This window comes from Cebus imitator, unplaced genomic scaffold (genome assembly GCF_001604975.1).
Source record: "Cebus imitator isolate Cc_AM_T3 unplaced genomic scaffold, Cebus_imitator-1.0 Scaffold120, whole genome shotgun sequence".
Classification (NCBI taxonomy): Eukaryota; Metazoa; Chordata; class Mammalia; order Primates; family Cebidae; genus Cebus; species Cebus imitator.
In genome coordinates, this window is record NW_016107435.1 from 1,565,269 (window position 1) to 1,573,224 (window position 7,956).

General features: G+C 42.8%; 1 protein-coding gene across 5 annotated transcripts in view; it reads right to left on the reverse strand.

Moving 5' to 3' along the window:
* Positions 1–7,558, reverse strand: part of MTUS1 (microtubule associated scaffold protein 1) — a 156,502-nt gene extending 148,944 nt beyond the window's left edge. For 3 of the 5 annotated variants that reach the window (XM_017539641.2, XM_017539643.2, XM_037742409.1), the window contains exon 1: positions 7,401–7,558. The gene's annotated coding sequence lies outside the window, so the exon portion shown is untranslated. Of the gene's footprint in view, positions 1–6,936; positions 7,342–7,400 lie in introns of those variants that run through there. The other 2 variants (XM_017539644.2, XM_017539642.2) reach the window with 1 other exon arrangement.
* Between the last annotated feature and the right edge of the window lie 398 nt (positions 7,559–7,956).

The window sequence follows — 7,956 nt, forward strand, 5'->3', positions numbered from 1 at the left end:
AAACAAACAAACAAACAAACATAATATTCTAATAGCAAGGATTTTTACTCATGCTTTGTAGTTATCATTTGACATGCAAATATAAACCGAACTATACACTATGTATAAATGACTTGGTTCTATATGTGGTCTAGATTGGGGATCTAATAAAACAATATTTCTTGGTAGCTAGGTCCTGGCATGGCTCAGCCCTTTTAAATCCATTTCTCATTCTCCAATATCCTTCTACCCTATCCTGACCCACCAGCAGGTAGGACTTCTACAATCCCCACTTCAATTAAAGTCTATTGGGTTAGGTTCACAGTAATAAGCAAATACTGGTTCAGTTCTGTAATATGACAAAGAATGAAATGGTTACAGTATAGCAGTTTACTGTATTAAAAAAAATAAGATTTTAATAATGCAAGGTGAGTTAGCCAGAATTCTGGGAAATATGACTCAAGCACCTTGACACAGAGGTCAGGGTAAGAGGGTAGGTCTACGCTTCAATGTCATCAGAGGAACTGCTCCTATCTATGCTGGCTTCTATTTTTGTTCGATAAAGCTAGCCATGTGAGCTATGTTTTAAGAGGACATGCAGCTTCAACTTCATATCATTCATTGCTAACAATCATTCAAAAATCTATAAAATAAACATAAAGGAAAACTAATTTCTTATTTGTCATTGAACACTGCTGAAAACCTCATATGAATTGCTTATCTGAAATGAAATAAGGTGAAGAAATGTTGATTCTTTTCATCCAGATTGGTATATGAGTAAATAATACCCGAGTTAAATATTACCATGTTACCAATGTACAAAAAGTATAAAAGATAAGCTAACTACCCAAGAGTCAAGACTTCATGAACACGGTCACAAACACTATTTACACAAGAATGTATGTTAGGCCTTTTCTTCCTATTCTTCTGGTAAGTATGAGCCTTTCCCAGGATTCCTTTCTCGATGTCCATTTAAGGACACAAAATTTCCTTAAATGTTTTAGTTAAGAGTAGAAGATCAGGTTAATTATATTTGATTAGTCCTGAAATTTAAACACTAAATTTTCTTTTCTTCTGCATCAAGCTTAAGACATAATTTACTTATCAAGTACAAATTTCTGTATTTAAAAGAAAAAGGTCATTTAATGATTTAAAAACCTCTTCCAATATATTTTACCTTGAAGATCAATCTGTTCCTAGTCTGTTCTTCCCTTTATCTGTGTTCATACTGTGTCCTAGCAATAAAGCTTCTAGGTTAGAATGAAGGTAAAATATCTCTTTTTTCTTACTTTTATTCATGTAACTCATGTGTATACAAGAACATTCTTCTTTTTCTTTTCAGACAGAGTCTTATTCTGTTGTCCAGGCTGGAAAGAACTGGTGCAATCTCGGCTCACTGTAACCTCCAACTCCTGGGTTCAAGTGATTCTCCTGCCTCAGTCTCCCAAGTAGCAGGGATTAAAGGCATGTATCACCACACTGGCTACTTTTGTATTTTTAGTAGAGACAGAGTTTTACCATGTTAGCCAAGCTGGTCTCAAACTCCTGACCTCAGGTGACCCACCTGCCTGGGCCTCCCAAACTGCTGAGATTACAGGTGTGAGCCACTGCACCCGGCCCACGAACATTCTGTTTCGTTTTTGTGTTTAAGATGGAGTGTCGCTGTGTCAGCCAGGCTGGAGTGCGGTGGTGTGATCTCGGCTCACTGCAACCTCCAGCTCCTGGGTTCAAGCAATTCTCCTGCCTCAGCCTCCCAAGGAGCTCGGATTACAGCACTGGCCATCATACCCAGCTAATTTTTTGTATTTTTAGTAGAGATGAGGTTTCACCATGTTGGCCAGGTTAGTCTAGAGCTCCTGACCTCAAGTGATCCACCCAGCTTGGCCTCACGAAGTGCTGGGATTACAGGCATGAGCCACTGCTCCCGGCCCCAAGAACAGTCTTAATTTAGATATGGGCCTGCTAGCAAGACTTAAATGCAGTTCATTTTTAAATAAATACATTTTTATTACAATTGAGTATAGAGCTTAAAGTCCAAGGAAAACCTATGAGCTTGTCAAGCCTCCCCTGCCGCTCAACATGACCCCACTGAAATATGAAATCAGGGCAATTTCAGGCCAAAGTGCACTCCCTGGAAGTGAGGTTTCCTTACAACCTCTTTGCCCTTCCCAGCTAGTTTGAGAAAATTATAACTTGCACTTCAACTTTTTTCACTGCTCAAAAAGATTCTAATCAACGCCACTCTAAAAGTAAACATGTTTCCTCATGAGAAAGTTTAAGTGACCTTAAGGTTATCTTTACTTAATTTTACAATTTCAAAATTAAATCTAGGTTAGAATAAAAAAATTTGTGTAGCTAGTGTGTAGTCAAGAACGTTCTTAGACAGGAGCCTGCTCTTTAAATAAATACATTTTTATTCCAATATACAGCTTAAAGTCTAAGCTTTAATAAACAAAGTTGTTTTAAAATCAAGATTTATATGTAAATATGTACTTCTGAAGTATCTGAAAGCTATTTACTTAAGTGAAGCACTTCAGGGTTCAACCTTGTTTATGTAACTCTCATTTTGTTGAGAAAACCCACCTTTCTTCCTTGATTGTGTAACATTTATAAATCAGGGCCATTACAAGTTACAAATCTGCTTATGGTATATGAAAATGAAGTTTTATCATCTCCATCCACATGGCAAAGATGAGCACCCAAATTTGTCATCTCCAAAATGAAGTCTTTTTTGCCATCCAAGGCCACGTGAACAAGAAAAAGTCATGCATTAATGTCTTCATGGAAAATCACCCATATAAAGAATAATCTTAAAGATTACTGAGGGAATTTTCTCTAAGAAAATAACCAACATCAGGGCAATCATCTATAGAACTTAATTTAGAAATAAATTTTTAGGCTGGATACAGTGGCTCAAGCCTGTAATCCCAGCACTTTGGGAGGCTGAAGTGGGCAGATTACTTGAGGTCAGTAATTTGAGACCAGATTGGCCAACATGGTGAAACCCTGTCTCTATAGAAATACAAAAATTAGTCAGGCATGGTGGTGCACACCTGTAATCCCAGCTACTAAAGAGGCTGAGGCAGGAGAATCACTTGAACCCGGAAGGCAGAGGTTGCAGTGAGCTGAGATGATGCCACTGCACTCCAATCTGGGCGACAGGGTGAGACTGTCTCAAAAAAACAGAAATTTTATGCTAGGGGCAGTGGCTCATGCCTATAAGCCTAGCACTATGAGAGGCTGAAGTGGGAGGATTTGCTGGAGCCCAGGAGTTCAAAACCAGCCTGGGCAACATGGCAAAACCCCATGTCTACAAAAAAATACAAAAGTTAGCCAGGCATGATGGCACATGCCTGTAGTCCCAGATACTCACGAAGCTGAGGTGGGAGGATAACTTGATCTTGGGAGGCAAAGGCTGCAGTAAGCTATGATCATGCTACCGTATTCCAACCCAGGTGATAGAGCAAGACCCCATCTCAAAAAATTAAATTAAATTAAAAAACTAGAAGAAGAAATTACAAGTCAAATTCAACTCCTGGTTATACTAGACCACCCTAAACCAAGTATAGAGACTCCCTGGTCAAAGTAGGCTTTTCAGGGCCAGATTTCAGGCTGGCTGGAGTCATACTATCCCATCTAGTCCTTCATTTCCTGAGAGGTGGGATCTCTCATCCTTCTTCCCAGGAGGCCACAGTTATTACTGTACCTACTGCTAACAGTCACCTCCCTCTGGGGCCTGCCTTCCTCCAGAGAAAGTCTGAGGCTTTTTTTGAGTCTTGCTCTGTCGCCAGGCTGGAGTACAGTAGCATAATCCATGATCTCAGCTCCCTGCAACCTCCGCCTCCCGGGTTCAAGCGATTCCCCTGCCTCAGCCTCCCACGTAGCTGGGACTACAGGCATGCACCACCATGGACAGCTAATTTTTTGTATTTTAGTAGAGATGGGGTTTCACCATGTTGGCCAGGCTGGTCTTGATCTCCTGACCTCATAATCCACCCACCTGAGCCTCCCAAAGTACTGGGATTACAGACGTGAGCCACCACGCCCGGCCGTCTGAGGCCATTTTTAAGTGCCCCTAAGAACACAGATCCTAAACTCCAATTTCATCCTTATGGCTCAAATACAATCCTATGGCTTACTCTTAGGCTGTAAGGATGGGGAATAAAAGGGACTCAGGCTCTGATGGAGAACACACTTTGTTCAGTGAGGCCTTTCAGGGTATATTTAAGCTTTCATAACATAGAGAAAGAACTCAACTTTGCGAAATCAGGAAGACATACTTCCCCCGCTGAAATAAATTGTTTGCTGAGTAGCAGTGCTGGAAATTAATCCAGGAAATTTTTAAACTGCATATACAGTACATTTGTCTGGACATTGAGACAAGACTCATTATCAAGTCAGTATAAAACCACAATAACGACTATAAAAAGAACAATCTGTCAAAATGGCACTACAAGTAGATTTACTGAAAATACATGGATTGTGGGCCTACTCTGTATAATCACAGAAGAACAGATGTGAAAAACTTTCAATCTTTGGGATTTTAAACTTTCTGTTCCGATTGCAAAGGATGTTGTTCCTAACATACAACGGGCACAATGGCTTCTCATCAACAAATGCAATCAGTTTTGCAACAGTCTCTATTCCACGATATGCAAGTTCTTGTGTAATTAATTTGAAAAGATTCTAATTCAGAAATTGGGGGAAATTTTTTTTTTTTTGAGATGGAGGCTCATCCTGTCACCCAGGCTGGAGTACAATGGCGTGATCTCAGCTCACTGCAACCTCCATCTTCTGGGTTCAAGCAATTCTCCTGCCTCAGCCTCCCAAGTAGATGTGATTACAGGCTCCTGCCACCACCCCCCAGGCTAATTTTTTGTATCATTAGTAGAGATGGGGTTTCACCATGTTGGCCAGGCTGGTCTTGAACCCCTGACCTCATAATCCACCCACCTGAGCCTCCCAAAGTACTGGGATTACAGGTGTGAGCCACTGTACCCAGTCAGAATTTTTTTTTTTTTTTTATTTTCTACCACAGTCACAAAGTTTATTTAGTAATGTCAAAAATTCTGTTTTGAGAAAGTCAACAGCTTTATTGGCATTAAAGGAACTTGTGTATGTCAAAACCACCATACATACATAAAGCAAAAATAAAATGGGAAAAGTACCTGCACTATGATTGGTAAAGATTTACTGTCAATCCATAAGAGGCTCTTATCAATTAATGGAAAAATACTAATATCCCAGAAAAAAATCTGGCACTACGTTAAATTTCAAAATGGAAAACAACTAGTCTTCTTTGGTGTTCAAATCATCTGTCATCAAAGAAACTGAAATTTAAATATGGAGATAGCACTGTTCACCTATAAAGCTTGCCAGAATATTTTTTTTCCTTTTCAAGGATGGTTCTCCACGTTGACAAGAATATGGTAACACAAGCATTCTCACAGAGTGCTGGTGGGAGCATAATTTGATTAAACATTTTTTGGAAACCAGAGGGCCAATATGTATTAGGCGATCTTCCAACCATCAGCTGTATTTCAAGGACTCTAAGGATATAAACCCTGCACATAAAGTTTTAAAAAGGTATTTGTTGCAAATGTATTTTTAGTAATAGCAGAAATGAAAAACAATTTGATACATCTATGTAATGTATTATTAAACAGCCACTAAATGATATTTTTGAAGATTTAATGACATAAAAAATTTTTCATGATACATTAAGCAGAAAAAACCTAGCATGCAATAGTATATCTGGATAAAATATATCAATGTAATAAATTATGTTCTATACATTAACATGTATTTTCTTAAATATTAACTGTGATTATCTTTGGTGAAATTGCTTAACTCACTTTTCTGAATCTACCTATTTTTATACAGCAAGCATGCATTACTTTTGAAATCAAAACCAACGGGGTTAACAGGGCTATTAAGAAACAGGCTTTTTAAATGCTTGAGTCTACTAACTGCAGGTTCGTTTCCAAAAATATTATAAGAAATGTATCCAGAATTTAATAATCCTATTATTCTCCAAAAATATAACCTTGAATTTCTGACATATAACTAAAAGGTGTTGTTCCAAACATGATTTTCTAGCAAGCACTACCAAGCAGACCTACCAAGCACTATTTTCGCTTCATAAATCTGATTTAAAAAGAACAGGTGAAAAAAGTTGCTGCCAAGTTACATAAGTTACTACATATTATTTTAAACTAAATTCCACTTCTAAGGTTTTTTGGTTTTGGTTTTAAGGATAAGCATGTAGTTCTAATCTTTTCGTATAACTTTCCTAATATATTGCTTATGAGAAAGAAAAATCTGTAACAGCACTTTGCACACTGTAAAGCACTGTGCTAACAGGACATTATCATTTTAACTTAAATTGTCCATCATTTCCTGCCTTAATCATTCCTGAAAAAGAAATTTGTCTACAGAACTGCAATTCCGTTTATGCAATTCCTTTTAGTTATCCACGCACTGTTATCTTGCATACAGCCTCCTTAAGGAGGTCACAGGTTCCCAAGAAGCAATGGCTCTCTTCTTTAATCCCCTCCCTCCTACATTGCCTCCCTTCCTCCTGAAATCCACTCCTAAAACCTCCACTCCCACCCTCCAGCCCAGCGCTGTGATTTAATGATGATTGATTTCCAATCACCTTCACCTGGCCAAACTTGAAAGCTTTCGCCCACCGTTTTGCCCAAGAGTTTGGTTTCACTGAAACAAAACACACTGGATTTCCTTTCTTAGAACACTGACTAGTTCAAATAAACAGTATTTAACAGAGTATGTGCAGTAGGCTAAATGAAGAATTAACCTCTTCCTAATCCCAAATTACTCCAAATCAAAATCAACAAACAGCTTGGTAGAAAAGAGTACGTCTTCAAGAAGCAACAAAAAGGTTAGTCAGTAAACACCTAAGTCCACTAAGTACTACAGAGCCGTCAATAAGGTCACCTTAATTAAGACAGGATTTTTTTAGAGCTTGAAAAGTGCAAACGAGCTGCAAAAAGTAGCAAGGTGCGGCGAGGGGCCTTTGGGACCTGCAGCAACCCAAAGGAATCGGCTTTCTCAGCCCTGATTCCTTCTGCTGAGAAGGGGCCCAGAGAGAAGGTTGGGACTGCCGGCCCCGGGTGGGCGGCGTAAGGAGTCCACCGTCAAGCCCCTCGGTCACTTTCAAGGTGACAGCGACGAGATCCGCATCCGTCCCTTCCGCAGGCTCTGCGCCTGCCCACGTGAGACCCGCCTCCGCTCCGCCGTCGCTGCAGCCCCATTTCCCCCAGACCAGCTTCGGCCCCCAGGCCTCCGGAACGCCCCCTCCCCTCCCCGGGGCCGGTCGCGTCCCCCAGAGTGGCGCGCTCGCCTGTCCCCCCTCCACCCCGGCCGCGGGGCAGCGGGAACAGAGCCCAGCCCGCACTTACCCGCAGCTCCTTCGGGCCCTCCGGGAGCAGAGACGGAGAGGCGGGGAGCGCGGGCGCCCTTTGGACCCCTGGCGGGGGCGCCGCGGACTCGCCCCGGAGGCCTCGGGGGCGGCGTCTGCACCTGGGAGCGCGCGGCGCAGCACCACCCCACCCCGGCGGCGGCGGCGGCGGCGGCGGCGGCTGCCCGGCAGGACCCGGAGTCCCCGAGCCCCGGCCTCCCCGCCTCCCCGCCTCGGGGGCCGCCAGGGGGTGGAGCAGGGCGGGGAGTTCGGGAAACTTGTAAATAACCGAGCTCAGGCCTCCCGCGGCGGCTCCTTCCGAGGGCTCCCCTCCCTCGGCTCGCGGCGGGAGACCGAGTCCAGCAGCCGTCCCGGGGGCGGCGCCCCGGGGAACCTGAAGGACTTACAATGCCGTACCTCGGGGTGCTGACCTCTGCTCGACTGTTCGCCCCTTCCGTTCGCGCTCCCGGGTCCCAATCCCGAAGCCCCGCGCGCTCCCGGGCTAAGTGCGAACGCGCCCCACGCCCCAGGCGCCCGCCCCGGACAGAGCTGCACCT